Genomic DNA, 17,204 nt, shown 5'->3' on the forward strand with positions numbered 1-17,204 from the left:
AATAAGCAGATTGCTCCCACATAGGAAAAGGAGAAGATACAAGCTAGAATAGCGGTATAAATAAGTGGTCATCATTTTAGTTAAACTCACGCAGCCATGCAGTGAGCACAAAGCGAACTATTCTTTCGCCTTTTACTAAAGAATACCGTGTGCTTGCTGCATTTAGTGGCATACGTTCATTTTTGGAGGGAGTTCCATTAGGAGCTTCCATTAATACATTATCACTTTTCAAGTATCGTGGAATGAATTAACAGTTACGGAGTACCATTTAACTGGGAAAGAATGTTCTTAATTTCGTAGGTTTGGGTAATTGTCATTTTCTATAATTGACAAGTTTGTTAGGGTTATTAATTTCCCAACATTCGTCCAAACCTAACAAACTTCTGTTGGTAAACGGCTGTTGTTAAAAAATAGGCGAGGAAAAAAAATTGTTTTGAGATGATAGGGTTTGCTAGGCTGCTAGCTTCGATACCATGACAAGTTTGTTAGGGTTATTAATTTCCTTGAGTTTGTATTGCACAGGAAGTAGCATTATATACTACAGTATTAGCCACGGGCTTTCCGAGACCTAATATACTAATTACAAGCTTAGTCTATTAAAGCCCAAAATACATAATATATACAAAGCCCTAATACCCCCCTCAAGTTGGAGCATGGAGATCACAAATGCCCAACTTGCGAAGTAAGTACAAGAATTTACGCTTGCCCAATGCCTTCGTGAAGATGTCGGCAAGCTGATTGTCTGTAGATACGTGACTAGTGGTAATAATACCCTCTTGAATAGCATCCCGTACATAGTGACAGTCAATCTCAACATGCTTTGTGCGTTCATGAAAGACAGGGTTTTGAGCAATGTGAAGAGCGGACTTAGCCATGGCCCGAGGATGATCAACACCCAAGCAATGAAGTAAGGATTTAAGCCACTTCAACTCCGAAGTAATGGTTGCCATGGCCCGGTACTCAGCCCTCGCAGACGATCGAGAAACGATATGTTGTTTCTTGGTTTTCCAAGATACAGGTGAGCCACCGAGAAATACTAACCAACCAGTGAGAGATTGCCGAGTCAAGGGGCAACTTGCCCAATCAGAATCACACCAACCCGACAAAGTAAGATCACAGTCAGCCCGAAGAAGAATCCCTTGTCCCGGGCACCCTTGTAATAAGATATAAGTGTGTGGATGTGTTAATTCTTTATTGTAAATATTCGATAGTGAGTAGATAATTATTGTGAGAAAATATGATGTGAGTATGTGTGGACTGTTGAGCCTTTGGAAGAGGAAACAAAATATTATATTTAAGAGTGGAGACCATGAGAGAAGAAACATGCATGATACATGTACGTACTATTTTAATGTAGAAGTTTCCTTTATACGGAGGGAGTAGTTTTGATAAACGAAATTATATATAAAAGATAATTCATTTTGTGTTTGGCAAAATATTTTTTTCCATCTGTTTTATTTTTTATATTTTAAAGAAGTTGTGCAAATGCAAGGGTAAAAAGTCATCTAACCAATTTTATGTTATACTTCGTAGATAACATGGACCATTGTTCAATCAAGATTATTTTTTTAATTATCATTAGATTATCTTAGAGCATCATTATTTTAGTAGTTGGACTAGATCATCAATCAAAATGCATGACAAAAAATCGAGTTTACATTGGTTGATGAATTTATTAAGATTAAATATTAGAATTTACAATCATAAACATTGGATAAGAATTTGTCGTGTAGTTTTAGAATTTTAGGTGTTTCGCATACTCGCTCCTTCTGGGCTTTTTTATAAAAAAATAAGATGGGATACTATTTTTTTGGTAATTATAAGATGGAATATTAGATGAATTACTATTCCTTCTTTTTTTTCCATGTTTTATAAGTGCTAAGTTTTTTAGATAATGTACTTATCACACAAATTGTTTCGTATGTTTTAACTTTTTTTCGTTTCTATACATACTCTAATTGTTATTGTAAAATCTCAAACATGCATCGCGTGCATAAACACTATTGAGTAAATGACATGATAATAAATAACCCGTACATTAGCACGGGCATAGACTAATTCAAAATTAAACAGAATTAAAGAAAACTTTAAGCTAGTTACGATAGATTGCCCACACAAAAGAAAGAAAGAAAAAAATTGGCGAGAATGGTGAAGATTTTTTGGCCTGATATTGTTAGATAATGATTCAAATTAATATTTATTTTGTTAGAGTTTTTCTAGGAGTCAGTAACTTAGTGGTTTACAAGTCATGGACTAATGGGAATAATGGGCTAAAATTAATGGGATAAGTTTTCTGATTTAGTTAGTTAGTGGGTTATCATGGGATTATGTTTCCCTTAATTTTAGGTTTATTAGTTATCTCTAGCAGTATATAGATATATGATGTACGTGTATTTTGATTCAGAATGCAATGTTATTCGCTTATTTCTTTCACTCTCTTTCACATTAATTTATTCAACATGGTATCTAGAGCTCCAGGTTAGATCCATACCAAAAAAAAGAGAGGGTGAGAGAAAGGAACAAACACAGCAGTTTGTTCTACCGTGAGAACATACAAAAAAAAAGTGTGAGTTGTGAGAGTCAAGAAAGCAACGTAGCTCTCTTTTCCATTATTGTGAGAGTTTGTTTGTGAGTGAATTAATTGTGTGGAGTATGGCGATTAATGGTAGTGGTTCTAGTTCTCAGCCCCTAATCCCATTGTTTAAGGGGGAGAATTATCATTTATGGAGTCTCAAGATGAAAACTATGTTCAAGTCTCAAGAGTTGTGGGATATGGTGGAGAACGGGTATACGGAACCGGCAGAGGCACCGGCTGAACCAGATCAAAGCCTACAGGAAAATAGGAAGAGAGATGCAAAGGCTCTGTTCTTTATCCGATCGGCATTGGATGATGAAAATTTCCCACGAATTTCCGCTGCGTCAACATCGAAACAAGCGTGGGAAATCATCAAGCAGGAGTATTTTGTTGATAAGAAGGTAATTGCTGTATAATTACAAACCCTTCGTACACAATTTGAAAGTTTAACAATGACAAAGATAGAATCAATTCAAGATTATTTGTCTAAAGTGTCTTCAATTATTAGTCAAATGAAAATATACGGTGATAATATCTCAAATGAGTCAATTGTGGGCAAGGTGTTAAGGAGTTTGAATAGTGATTATAAACATATTGTGACTGCAATTTTAGAGTCTAAGGACATATCAACTTACACATTTAATGAATTGATGAGTTCATTAATGGCTCATGAGGAGAGAATGGATAAGTCTACGGAAGAAAACGTCGAGGAGAAAGCCTTTCAAGTTACGGGGCAACTGTCGGGTGATTGGTATTATGGTGAAGGTCGTGGTCGCGGTATGAGTAGTCGTGGTTGTGGTCGTGATGGAGGTGGTCGTGGTCGATTCGAAGGACAACGTCAATCCATGAGTAGCGTTCAATGCTACTATTGCAAAAGGTAGGGTCACAAAGAAGATAGGTGTTGGGATAAGCAACGTGTTGAGAAAGAGCAAACCAATTACTAAGCAAGTAAGGATAATATTAATTTCCACAAAACAGAATACAACCTAGGCTAACTCAAGGGGAACAAACCAACTAGGTTGGACCATTCCTCACAAGAGCAAGCACAACACAACAAAGTTTCAGAGATTCTGAAACCACAAACTATCCTTCCTACTTACATTCTTTGGCATTACAGCCATCACTCTACTCTTAACTGTATGCTTTAAAAGAGTCATTACATTCAAAACAGTAGGGAAAGCTTTATCCCAGAAACTACTATTTCTACTCCTCCAGATCAGGTAGATCAAAGCAACCATGCTAGCATACATAACACTTTTCCTAAATTTGGAACTGTTGCTGTTAGACAGTTGTCTAACTCCTCTCTGTAAGGTAGTAAGGGAGCTTGGAATCCCCAACCAACTCTTCAAATCAGTGAGACATCTGCTACTGTAAGGACACTTGAAGAACAAGTGTTCATGATCTTCAGGGGCTTGACCACAGAGAAGACAATCTGAAGTTGAGCTAACTCCAATTCTTGCCATTTTTGCTGTTGTTTGCAATCTGTGCTGAATTGCCAACCAAGAGATGAACCTATGTTTTGGCACAGTAAGTCTATTCCAGACCATCTTGTCCCAGTGAACCATGGGCTTGGAATCAATGAGCTTATTATACACCAATTTCACAGAATATTTAGGCATATTGCAGAATTCAGTAGCAGTAAACACTTGCTTGATTTGTTCTTTAGTATCACAGATTTTCTTCCAGTACCAACTAGAAGAACTAGTAGGGACAAAATCCCACCAATCCCCATCCTTAACATAAACTGAATTGATCCATTTTATCCAGATGTTATCTTGCTTATTGGCTACAGCCCAAACATACTTCCCCAGATTAGCCACATTCCACACCTCCACATTCCTAAAACCAAGACCACCTTGATTCTTATCACAACAAGTCTGCTCCCAAGCTATGTAACTTGGCTTAGAGCTATATGCCTGTCCACTCCATAAGAAGGATCTACAAATTTTGGTAATCTCTTTTAGAACACTCTTGGGCAAAATATAAATCTGGGACCAATACATATGGATACTAAGCAAAACAGCATTAATCAATTGCATCCTAGCTGTATAAGAGAGGTTCCTAGAGCTCCATACTTTGATTCTAGCAGTCATTTTATCCACCAACATCTCACAATGAGCTGCTGTAATTTTCTTTGAACAAATTGGAACTCCCAAATACCTAAAAGGTAAAGCACTTCTAGTAAAACCAGAAGCAGCAATCACTCTAGTTACATCAGATTCAGTCATACCATGACAATAAACAGAGGATTTTTGAATATTAGCAGACAAACCAGAGGTTATGGAGAACAATTTGAAAGCTTGCAACAGAAGATAAATGGAAGGGAAGTCACCTTTGCTACACAGGATCAGATCATCAGCAAAACACAAGTGAGTGAGCTTAATATCTCTGCACCTTGGGTGAAACTGAAACTGAGGGAGAGCACTCATTTTCTGAAGAATTCTTGATAAATATTCCATACAGATGACAAATAACAAGGGAGACATGGGATCACCTTGTCTCAACCCTCTTTTGGATTTGAAAAACCCTTGCATTGAGCCATTAACCATCAAAGAAAACATGGGAGTAGTAACACACTCCATAACAATCTGCACAAAGGAATTAGGGAAACCCAACTGCTCAAGCATAGATTTCAGAAACCCCCAATCCACTGTATCATATGCCTTCTGTAAATCTATTTTCATTAAACAGCTAGGCTTTACTGATTTCCTACCATACTGCTTAACCAAATCTTGGATCACCATGATATTGTGAACAATGTACCTCCCATGAACAAAACCACCCTGATTCTCCTGGATAAGATCAGGCAAGATCTGTCTCATTCTCCCACACAATACCTTGGTAACACATTTATATAAGGTATTACAGCAAGATATAGGTCTGTATTCACTCACATTTTTTGGGCATTTAGTTTTGGGAATAAGGGTAATTACAGTATGATTCAGCTCCTTCAACAATTTTCCACTCTGCAGAACATCTAACACAGCAGCAATCACATCATCCCCCACTATGTGCCAAGCATCTCTGTAAAAGAAGGATCCAAATCCATCTGGCCCTGGTGCTTTCACACCTGGAATAGACCATAAAGCATTCTTCACCTCTTCTCTAGTGTAAGGAGCATTTAGAATAGCTCTGTGAGCATCAGTAACCAGTGGACCTGTTTGAACTATATGAGAAAGAACTTCAGCTTTTTGAGTACTATTACCACCCAATAAACATTCATTATACTCCAAGAAAGCACTAGTAACCTCAGTAGGATTATCTCTCCAAACTCCATTCTTATCATGAATACTATACACTTGATTCTGCAAATTTCTTCTTTTAATACTCTGGTGAAACACAGCAGTGTTCTCATCCCCACTCTTGATCCACTCAACTTTAGCTTTTTGCCTCAAAAAATCCAAATAAACCTGATGTTTATCTTTGTATGTCTTAATAGCATCTAGCTCTTCATTAGCAAGTGAATGATCAGCAGGATGAAGATGCATAGCTTCTTGAGCAGCTAATAAGTCATGATAGGCCTTCAAGTCTGCAGCATGTACATCAGAAAAACCAGTCTTATTAAGCTCTTTCAAAGCCAACTTCACTCTCTTCAACTTAGAAACCACTACAAACATCTTACTTCCAGAAATGGGTCTATCCCATTGAGTCTTAACAATCTCACTAAACTTTGGAGCACTTTTCCACATAGTGAAGTACTTAAAAGGTTTCTTCCCCCCATTATTCTTAGGATAAACAGTGAGCAACCCAGGTGAGTGATCAAAAGCACCTTCACTCAGAAAACACACCTCAGCAGCAGAATAAGAATCAAACCATTTAGGGTTAGCAAGAACCCTATCCAGTTTAGAAAAGACCCTATTTGCTCCTTCCTGCTTATTGTTCCAAGTAAAGAAATGACCACTACTTTTGATATCTTCCATGCCACAGCAGTGCATACAGGCATTAATGTCAGCAATTTCAGATTGTCTAACAGCAGAACCAATTCTCTCCTCTATGTTCATCACACAGTTAAAATCTCCACAAGAATCCAAGGATCCTGAGTATTCAAAACTCTCAAATCACTCCATAAACTCTCTCTCTGCTTACTATCATTGAAAGCATACACAAAAGTGCAAAAGAAAGCTGGCATACCACTCATAGGAGTGACATGACAGTGAATATGCTGAGCTGTAACAGACAAAATGCTGACAGTGAAACTACCAGGATTCCAAGCCACAATTATTCTACCTCCAGAATGGAAGCTTGAGTTGCTAGTGAAACACCAACCAGAGAAAATCTTCTGATAAAGTTTACCCAGATTTGGCAACTTTACCTTGTGCTCTAGGAGACCAACCAATCCAATTCCATGCTGCTGAATGAATCTACACACTTCACTCTGCTTCTGGGATGAATTGAGCCCCCTAACATTCCAACTTAATATCCTATCCATGAGGAGAAGAAGAGTTCCCTCTTCCAATTAAACTCCCCATTTGTTCACTGACACATCTGTGATCACCAGAACTGTCTTGCAATTGTGGAGAAACTTGCTCCTGTTGCTCATCATTAAGTAACTGGAAAGGATTTGCAGTCTGAGTGGGTTCCACAGAAGAAACTCTCACTCTTATTGGTCTAAGTGCCCTCTGAAATCCCTCTTGATCCACTTCCACCTCTTGAGATCTTACTTGATGCACAGGTTGAACCTGTTTCTGCACCCACAGTTTCTTAGCTTTGTTCTGTCTACATTCTGATTCAGTATGCCCTATCAACTGACATTTCTCACAGAGTGTTGGCCTCCATTCATATCTCAATTCCACCTGAGTTATCATGCCATGCTCATTCACAAAAGAAACAGACTCAGGTAGTTTTTGATTCATTGGCACTTCCACCATAACTCTAGCATAGTGTAGCTTGTCCCTATTAATAGTGGCTGAATCTCTCTTAACTGGATTGCCAATCTGCCCCACTATTTTAAACAGAGATTTTTCACCCCAATATTTGAAGTTCAATCTCAATTGAATCCAAATAGGGATAACCTGTACTTCTTCCTTTTCCATGTCCATATCCACAGACCAAGGTCTAACAATTAGGGGTTTCTTATCAAAGAAGTAATGACCAGTTAACACTGTATCTCTTGCCTCCATTGTCATAAATCGCACCAGAAATACTCCTTTCTTCACCATCACCACTTTATCCACTTTAAAATTCCTCCATATTCTCCTAAAATATCCCTCCATCACATGAACAGGAGGGTTTGCACCCACTACATAACAAACAACAGCAGAATTCCAGAAATCAATCTCATCCTGTATATCATCTATTTCAATATGAACTGAATTCACTATGGGTGGAATCGCATCATTATGATCAGTAGTTGATTCACTATGATTATCACTATGCTCAGATTTAGCAGCATCATCAAATTGTTGTAAAATGGGTATTGAAACCATACCAATATCCAGCTGAGATCGAGTAGTACCTGCATTCATCTGTTTTGCTGAACCATGGATGACTTCCATGAATTCATTGAATGAATGACGAACTTCTGATCGAATTGGAGATGTCGCAACCCAGATTTTGGAGTGAAAACTTCATTCTCAATCCCAAAATCCAAAGCCTCTACGCCCAGAACTTCGTCCATCGAGCGAGTTTTCAGCGCTTGGGAGTCTGAAGATGGTCCTCGTGGTCTTCCATTGCCATTTCCATGCCTGTTTCCTTGAGCTTTCGACCCAGTTTTTCTTGCCATGGCTACGGCTCACGTTAAGCTAACGTGCACCGAGAGAAGAAACTTGGGAGAAAAGGAAACTCTTAGGACGACTTGTTTTATCGATTGGTTTGTTCAAAATGTTGAAGGAGAAGAAAGTAGCCTCTTCTAGTCGTGTGTTCTTGTGTGTCGAGAGTTCGTGTTGAGATTTTTTAAAAAAAATGTCAGAGTTCAAGTCGGAGTCCACCGGCCACCGCAATATGGATCGTTGAAGACAATAGCAAGGTTGAGCAATTGTACGTGATTTTCGATCAAGGGAGGATGTTAGATAATTATTCAAATTAATATTTATTTTGTTAGAGTTTATCTAGGAGTCAGTAACTTAGTGGTTTACTAAGTCATGGACTAATGGGAATAATGAGTTACAATTAATGGGATAAGTTTTCTGATTTAGTTAGTTAGTGGGTTATCATGGGATTATGTTTCCCTTAATTTTAGGTTTATTAGTTATCTCTAGCAGTATATAAATATATGATGTACGTGTATTTTGATTCAGAATGAAATGTTATTCGCTTATTTCTTTCACTCTCTTTCACGTTAATTTATTCAACAGATATGCCATGGATGCGAAAACCACTAAGCTTGTGAATTAATTGGAGTTGTTGTTGATTAGACTCGAAAAGAACAATTAGCTTTTTTTTTTTAGTAAAATTGAGTTTGTATTAACTGGACGGGGTAATTGTTTTAAGGATGAAGTTAGTTGAGGAAGAAAATAACATGGGCTTGTTGTGATGAATTAAGAAATACTGAATGAGTTGTAGGGGATTAAGAATGGAGAAGGCCGGGTAGGAAGAAGAGAGAGAGAAAGAGAAGAAAAAAAAACTATATAGGTGTAATGCCGGAAAATGCAGTTAACTACCGGATTTCGGACAAAGGTGGTCTTTTGATAAAAAAATTTATGATTTAGGTTTCTTCTTGTAAAATTCCTTTTAAAAGGTGGTTTCACATAAAATCACTCTTTGTATTTTAAAAAGTGGTTTCTTGCAAATTTTCCTATTAATTATTCATTTCAAAAATTTTATTTCTTAGGACATTCTTAGATTGATAGTAATATATTAAGGGATAATTCAACTGGTTGCCAACTTAATTATGTCGATGTTGCACGCATCAGTATGCGTTGGCTATGATTGTTACATAATTAATCAGGTACGACTTTGATTAGGAATTGAAGTTTATAAAAAGCCTGGAAATCCATAGATAAGAGCACCAGAAAATTAAGATAATAAGATACATGAAAACAATGAGTAACTTTAAGGTTGTTCTTGGGCTTATGGTTGCCGTTATTCTGATGGTGGCGACTAATAAAGTCGCCGCACAGGATGAATGCACTCCAGTAAACACCCTTTGCAACACTCCTAATGAGTGTTGCCCGGGTTATGAATGCAGACAATTCGAGCTCGAGGCTCATACTTGCCAAACGTGCCCAGGACTTGGTGCTTCTTGCAGTAAAATGTTCACTCAGTGTTGCTCTGAGCTCTCGTGTGACGGCTTCTTTTCCGGTACATGCCATCCGTGCCCCGGGGCTGGGGAATCATGCAGTCTATTTACCCCTTGTTGCTCGAACTATACATGCGACGGCTATTTTTCGGGTACATGCGGCTAGATCGATCGTGCTATATCTAGCTACTGCTGCAAATATCTAATTATATAACAATGATTTCCTTCTGTACGTTGTTTAATTGATTTTATTATTAAAGTGTATCATTTGAATTTGCTTTTTTATCTTGCTTCTTGCAATATATCTTGTATGTCCAAGCTAATCTCTATATTATAAGGGAATTTCTGGGGTCTAAACATTTACTCGAAATGGAGGGAGTATTTATATGAAAAATTATACTTCCTTCGTTCATTTTTACTCGCAACGTTTGTTTTTTTTCACGCATCATCGTTTTCCGGCAGGTAGGCTCGCTCAGTCGCTCACTTCTCGCTGCTGTCAACTACTCGACTGGTGAGGTGGTGAAACATTGAGTGTACCTATGAGGCAGGGAGGGCGTGAGGGAGGAGGAAAGGTGAGGGGGCAGCGATTCAGTTCTGGGCGAAGCGAAGGGGAGTTTTGACGGTGGTGGAGGAGGCGATGGATTTAGGAGGTGGTGGTGGTGGTTGGGCAGTTAGTTATAATGTGAAGAAAATTGATTTGGGGAGGAATCGATTTCAATGTTCTTTCAAAGAAAATCAGAGTTGGGGAAAGAAAAAAGAAATGGGTGGGTTGATTAGGGAATTAATTGGTGAGTTAATTAGACATTAATGAAATATGTCGTTTATTATTTGGTGTATTAAGTATTGAAATAGGGGTAGTTGGGGTATTAAGTATTGAAATAGGGGTATTTTATGTATTAGTGAAACTTGATAGGCATTTAATTGGTGAATTATGGCAAAACTACTTGGTATTTCATGGAAAATTCGATTGGTTTATTATAGGGTCAATAACGTCATTAAAAGTACTTGGTGTATTAAGTATTGAAATATGGGTAGTTGGGGTATAAGTATTCAAATAGGGGTATTTTATAAATTATTGAAACTTGATGGGCGTTTGGTGAATTATGGAAATACTCGAGGGTATTTCATGAAAAATCCGTTAATTTTATTTGTTACATGTACATAATTTTGGCGTGCACAATTTTTTTTTCCAGGAGAAAACGAAATTCATAAAACACTTTTATAAAAGAGCGATTATCACTTTCTTAAAAAAAATTGCGGACAGATTCAACGTTTTTATTCCCATGACATTGCTGGGCTACATACATCATACATGTATCTAAATGCATGTAATGGTTTAAATTATACATTATTCACATTCACATTCACATTCTATGATGGATTGTTTATATCATTGTATGTTATTCACATGCAACGGGTAAATAGCTGTTGTAAAAAAAAACGTTTTACAATATAGCTTTAAACTGTGAATGTTTGAAGTGACGGACTATTAGGAGTTGGAGTTTAGGGTGGTAGCCCATGTCTTTTTCTGGGATCGAAGTTGTTACCATGTTCTATTTTAATTAAAGGGTTCCTCGATATCGTAGGTCATGAGAATACGGAGTCTCGCCTGTATTTTGTCTTCCAAAAGGAACACTATTTCAGTTAGACAACTCAGTCCATTGACTAATCCATTTAAATTAATTGCTATTATAAGTTAGTCTAGTAAAAGTTATTTGTGAGTCTTTATGTTGTTACTTATTATTATCTATTATTTATTAGTATCATGTTAGGATTGTTTGATTATTAGTATCATGTTAGGATTGTTTTTATTTAGTATGTAGTACTCAGCTTTGCTGATTACGTGTTTTTGTTTGTGCATCTTGATCATGGCTATGCCTTATTGATCATGTGATGACCCATTTCGGTGATAGTCTATAAGGATCAATAAGCATTGTCCATTTATAGGTTTGAAGATGATGCATAATTGGGTTCGGGAATGGAGAGTTTGTGTAGTTATTTATAATTTTCTAAGTTGACCTTGGATTGTATTTATTTAAGTTGACCTTGGGTTGTTTTAAGTTGACTTTGGATTTTATTGGTTGGTTTTAGAGTTGAGTTATAATTGACTATTTATTCTATAAAGTTATTATTATGTTTTCCGCTGTAAAATTCCGAGTAAGTCGATATATTTTCTCACGGGCAATAATGCCTTGATAATTATCTATATTTTATATTAAAAGGGTACTTTAAAAAAGAGAGAATTATCGAGGTGTTACATGTAGCGAGAACTACAGAAATCAAGATAGTGAAAATTAAACCCACATTTAACCTCCTACTCGGACGCCCCTGATTCCACCACTTAGAAGGTGTAGCATCAACTCTGCATCAAATGGTAAGGTTAAAGTTCTTGTCCCACATCATAAAATGTAGACATTAACATCACACGAGAACATCTTTGCGCTTGGGGCAATGACGCAGCTAGTGAGGTAATAACCGAGGCGCGTCAATTGCTGGTTGAAAACTATTTCCAAATCCCCTCTTCGGCCTTGGCTTGACCTTGGCCGTCGAGAATTTCTGGAAGGGCTCCCTCTCTTGAGGGTAAAGCCTTACAATTCAAATACAAAAATTCTTCTCCATATTCAGTATGCCAAATCAAACCTGCTTGTTCCAGAATTTGCTTTCTATACTAAGGATAACCTCACCATGATAAACCTGCTGCTTGAATCTTGGCCTTCCTTAACTAACTCAAATCATCAGTATAATCAGTATAAGAATAAAAATGGTACTCCATAGCATTTTGTGTTTGTGTGTATTCATTTCTGTATAATTGAACTTCTAATTAGTATCTTTAAAGATGTTCATCCAATATATTTCCTACAACTTGGAGACTGTCTGCTGTTAATTTGTTATACTAGATTTTAGCCCGTGCGATGCACGGATTCTATTAAATTGTTATGTTTAAATAAAACTCCTATGTATATATACCAATTTTATATACTTCGTATTAGATTAAATTATTTTTTGATTTTGTATTAAATTTCATTTTAGATTTAAAATAAATAAATTATGAGAGTGTTTGTTTTTGGATAAAATTGTATATACGTAATATTATTAATTAATTAATTAATTAAAATATCTACCTGGCGTTTAACTATTTATCTACGTGGCACTCGACTTTTTTAATTCAATATTAATTTTGAAATCTTATTTTTCATTGGCCGAAACCATTAGATTCTCTACATGGCGCTCTAATATTGGATAATATATTTTATTTATTTTATTTTAGATTAGTGTTTGATTTTGAATGAATTTTATTTTAGATTTTTTAAAAAATTTATTATAGTGTTTGATTTCAAATGGAGTTGTATATATTAGTAATTAATTAATTAAAATATCTACGTGACACCTAATTAATTATCTACATGGCAATCGATTTTTTTAATTCAAAAATAAATTAGAAATCTTATTTTTTATTGGCCGAAACTATTAGTAATTCTAGGTGGCGCTCTAATATTTCAGCAAATATGCCTCCTTTATATATATATATATATATATTAGATTGGTTAAACCAAAAGCTCAAAATCAGAACGTCTGACTTTAATTTCCTTAACCTGTAGCATTAGTAATTCAATCTTAAGAGGACAGGTTACACATGCATGACGTACGTCTATGAATGCTTTATTGCATGATGTACATCTATGCATGTTTAAATCTTTACATTCAGTTTTCTTGACCTAGTCGACGAGCCTTAAATTCTTAAAGTTAATAGAATACCATTACTGAAAATTATATAGGCGATGTAGATCACACCGTTTAAAATTAGATCAATTAGAAATCAAAAGATTTGACATTTTTTCCATTAAGGTTATTCGAGTACACAACTTATCATTTGTTGTTATCTATTACTATATACTAAAAGAAACACCAGAAATAACACGTGTCAATTCCTGGTGTGAGTTTTTTCCGCCAAAAACCATTTCCCCAAAAAAGTGTATCTATTTTTTTTTTAATCTTTACATTTTTTTAAAAAATTATTTATGTATGGAAACAAAATTTAGTTTATAAATTATGACAATAATAGATACAACGTAATAATAATGATTCTAAATTGGTAATATTTTAGTCAAATCGCTATATTAAAAATGAAAAATAAATCACTCAATAGTTTGGTCAAATTACCATATTAACATTTTAAATATGCACATTAGATGAATAAATTTAAACGAGTATGTTAAAAATGTTATAACTATTCAGTAGTTTGGGAGATACCGTTAAATATTTTGTGAAAAAAATGATCAAAATCCGTGCGTGCACATGATCTATTTTAGTTTCAGAGCTAAAATATTGTACAAAGTTTTAGGCTTCAGAAAAATAAGCAGATTGCTCCCACATAGGAAAAGAAGAAGATACAAGCTAGAATAGCGGTATAAATAAGTTGCCATCATTTTTGTTAAACTCACGCAGCCACGCAGTGAGCACAAAGCGAACTATTCTTTCGCCTTTTACTAAAGAATACCGTGTGCTCGCTGTATTTAGTGGCATACGTTTATTTTTGGAGGGAGTTCCATTAGGAGCTTCCATTAATACAGTATCACTTTTCAAGTACCGTGGAATGAATTAACACATACCATAGGAAATATTAGGTGGGAAAACATGTTTTATAAGTCATGTTGTAATAGCTACCATAGGAATTCTTATGAAATTTTAGGTGGGAATGAACTAACAGCTACCATATAAACTCTTATGTGAATTATGCGGAGTTCCGAATGCATTTCTAATTTGATCGAACTTTGATAAAATTTTTGTGCAAGTATTGTGATAAATGTAAGAAGTGGTTGATCAAGGGATTATAAGTCATGATCGGCTTTACTAATATATCTTTTGATCATGGCTGACATTTTTTAAGTCATGTTGTAATACCCTAAACTGGAAAGTGAAAACATATGGTGTTCGCTAACAAGACCGGGAAGAAAGAAAACATTACAGAAGACTTTACAAAAAGTTTTGAAGTGGAGCTGAGCAGAAATGTTAATTGGGACGTAGCTGTGCACTGTTGAACTTTCAGAGTATATCCAATACGTTTCTGTCTAAAAGATGCACCTTTGGGAAACAACGCAATAAAATATCATCAAAGTACTCCATATAAGACTATAAAATACTCCCTCCATCCCTTAATACTCGCACCGGTTTGACCGGTGCGGAGTTTAAGACATTTGAATTAACTTATTAATTTAATGGGTGTTAAGTTGATAGTGGGGTATTATTTTAATATAGTTAGTGGGAAATGTGTTAAGGGGTGGAGAGTGGTGAGTGGTGAGTGGGGGTGTGGATTTTAAATGATTTTTTGTATGATGTAGGTGGCTTAGTAAGTGTAAAAATAATATAATATTAATAAAATGCAGAAATATTAAGGGACGACTCGAAAAGGAAAACGGTGCGAGTATTAAAGGACAGAGGGAGTAACCAAAGTAGAGAATTTTGTTTTGTACCATGCATTAGGCTAGCTAGTTCTTAAATCTGTTCTGAACTTAATTGGTCTAAAAATATAGGGAATTAAATGGAAGGACCAACGCAAATGCAGTCGCCAATGCCATAAATATAGGGAAAGGGAATGGACAGGAGCCGCGCGAATCTGAAGAACCTCATCCATAAAAATGCACAAGTTATAGAAGCTGGAACCATAGATGTTCTTACTACAACCAATGCCATAAATATAGCTAGTTGAATATGAAGAACCGCATCCATATAAAACTGCACGAGATATAAAGGCTTTAAAAATCCTCTCCTAAAATCCTATTTTGACATTTTACTATTTTCATTTTAACGTAATCCAGTTCGAGAAATAATATGTTTTGACATTTTCCAAACAAACAAAATCTTAAGAATTGAATTAGACTAAACTAACTGAATATTTAAGAATTGAATTAGACGAGGGCCGCGCGAACGCAGGCCCTCACTATCACAAATTATGACGTAGACTCTCCCACTTGGGGAGATCTTAGGCTGATACCCTTCCTAAGTGCAATGGAAACCATCAGCCTAGGCCATGAGCCTAATTGATCGCCCATAGACCTCGTCCAGGTAAGTAAGTTTTACAATATTCACTTTTCTATTTTATACTAGATTCATTTTGTAAGAATTATGCTTTTCCGATGTGGGAATGTTGTATTAAAGATTGTCAAAATGTGAACCGATCTGACCAACATCCGATAAAAATCGAACTAACCCGGATAAAAGGATCTTACATTCAATCAAGGATGAGTACAATGGTCCCGCACAAAATATTATTCGATTATACCCGAATTTGTTATACAGTCAATCGATGACCCGATTTAACAAACCATGGGGTGTCTACATGGATGGATACTCCATATTGGTTAAAATAACCAACTATTCCATGACAGTATTATAAAACAAAAAAATAAAGTTTATCAAATATGGGGTTGGATGGGCTGATAATTAATCGAACTTTTTTGTTACTTAATATTAATGTTTACGGAGTAGTTTTTATAGTGTGAATTAAAAAAAACGCACATACTCCTCCTTATTCTTGAAAAAAACAATAAAACGGCAAATTCGACTATGGAATTTAAAGTTTCTATTCATATGCATTCCATGCCCTCAACAAAATGTACTTTTTATAACGGAGGAAGACATATTACCTATAAGTGAGTGACGAATATGAGTGACCTTTGTGATAGTTCAGTAGGAACACTTGACAAGAGGGGGGGGGGGGGTGAATTGTTTCTTGGGAACTTGGGTAAGTTTCTTGCGGAATTTAAACAATAAAGAAACTGAGAATAATGAGCGAAGAAAGATATAAAATGGAGGAACCTTCTTGACCCTAATCAAGAAGAACCTCACTACTCTTTTGTATTAATGTAATAACTCTATTACAAATACACTCTCTAACTCGAGTTCCTCTCGAACACGAGTTCCCCACAGCAATCCCCTTCAATTACTGTGCTACTCTTTCTCTCTCTGACTTAACTCTAAGTCGCTCCTTTTCTCTTTGACTTAACTCTAAGTCACTGTTTCTCTCTTTGACTAAACTCTTAGTCGCTCTTTCTCTCTTTGACTTAACTCTAAGTCACTCAAGGATCACTCAATCCTTAAACCCAAAATACAATATGATAGATAGATTCTAGTACGTAATAAAGCTTATAATAATAAGGAACTCAAGGAACACTCTATTTTGCCAACTGATTCTTTTAAAACGTTTAAGCTCTTTAAGATAGATTTTGTAGAAATCAGTTGTGTTTTGAAAAGCCAAAACTCTTCTCCTTTTATAGGAGAGTTTTACTTAGGGTTGGGTACCCATGTTCTCCTCAACTACCCACTAACAGTTACTGCTCAGTAACATGGGCATAGTTGGAGAGAAACAAGGGAGACCAAATCAAAACACTAAATGTACGTTAAACAGAAATACGTGGGGAGAGTTTCAAGGAACATGGAAAATCTTTTACTTGA

General features: G+C 35.9%; 4 non-coding genes across 4 annotated transcripts; 3 read left to right on the forward strand and 1 right to left on the reverse strand.

Annotated features, from left to right (window-relative positions):
• The first annotated feature begins 92 nt into the window (after nt 1-92).
• Nucleotides 93-207, forward strand: LOC130466402 (U5 spliceosomal RNA). Its single transcript, XR_008926636.1, has one exon. It is a non-coding gene; the product is annotated as a U5 spliceosomal RNA (small nuclear RNA).
• Nucleotides 208-12,185: 11,978 nt separating this feature from the next.
• Nucleotides 12,186-12,340, forward strand: LOC130466379 (U4 spliceosomal RNA). The gene has a single exon (XR_008926612.1). It is a non-coding gene; the product is annotated as a U4 spliceosomal RNA (small nuclear RNA).
• Nucleotides 12,341-14,196: 1,856 nt separating this feature from the next.
• Nucleotides 14,197-14,311, forward strand: LOC130466389 (U5 spliceosomal RNA). The gene has a single exon (XR_008926622.1). It is a non-coding gene; the product is annotated as a U5 spliceosomal RNA (small nuclear RNA).
• Nucleotides 14,312-15,663: 1,352 nt separating this feature from the next.
• On the reverse strand, nt 15,664-15,823 carry LOC130466396 (U1 spliceosomal RNA). The gene has a single exon (XR_008926630.1). It is a non-coding gene; the product is annotated as a U1 spliceosomal RNA (small nuclear RNA).
• Nucleotides 15,824-17,204: the final 1,381 nt, after the last annotated feature.

Source organism: Spinacia oleracea, chromosome 1 (assembly GCF_020520425.1).
Source record: "Spinacia oleracea cultivar Varoflay chromosome 1, BTI_SOV_V1, whole genome shotgun sequence".
In the NCBI taxonomy this organism is placed as follows: Eukaryota; Viridiplantae; Streptophyta; class Magnoliopsida; order Caryophyllales; family Amaranthaceae; genus Spinacia; species Spinacia oleracea.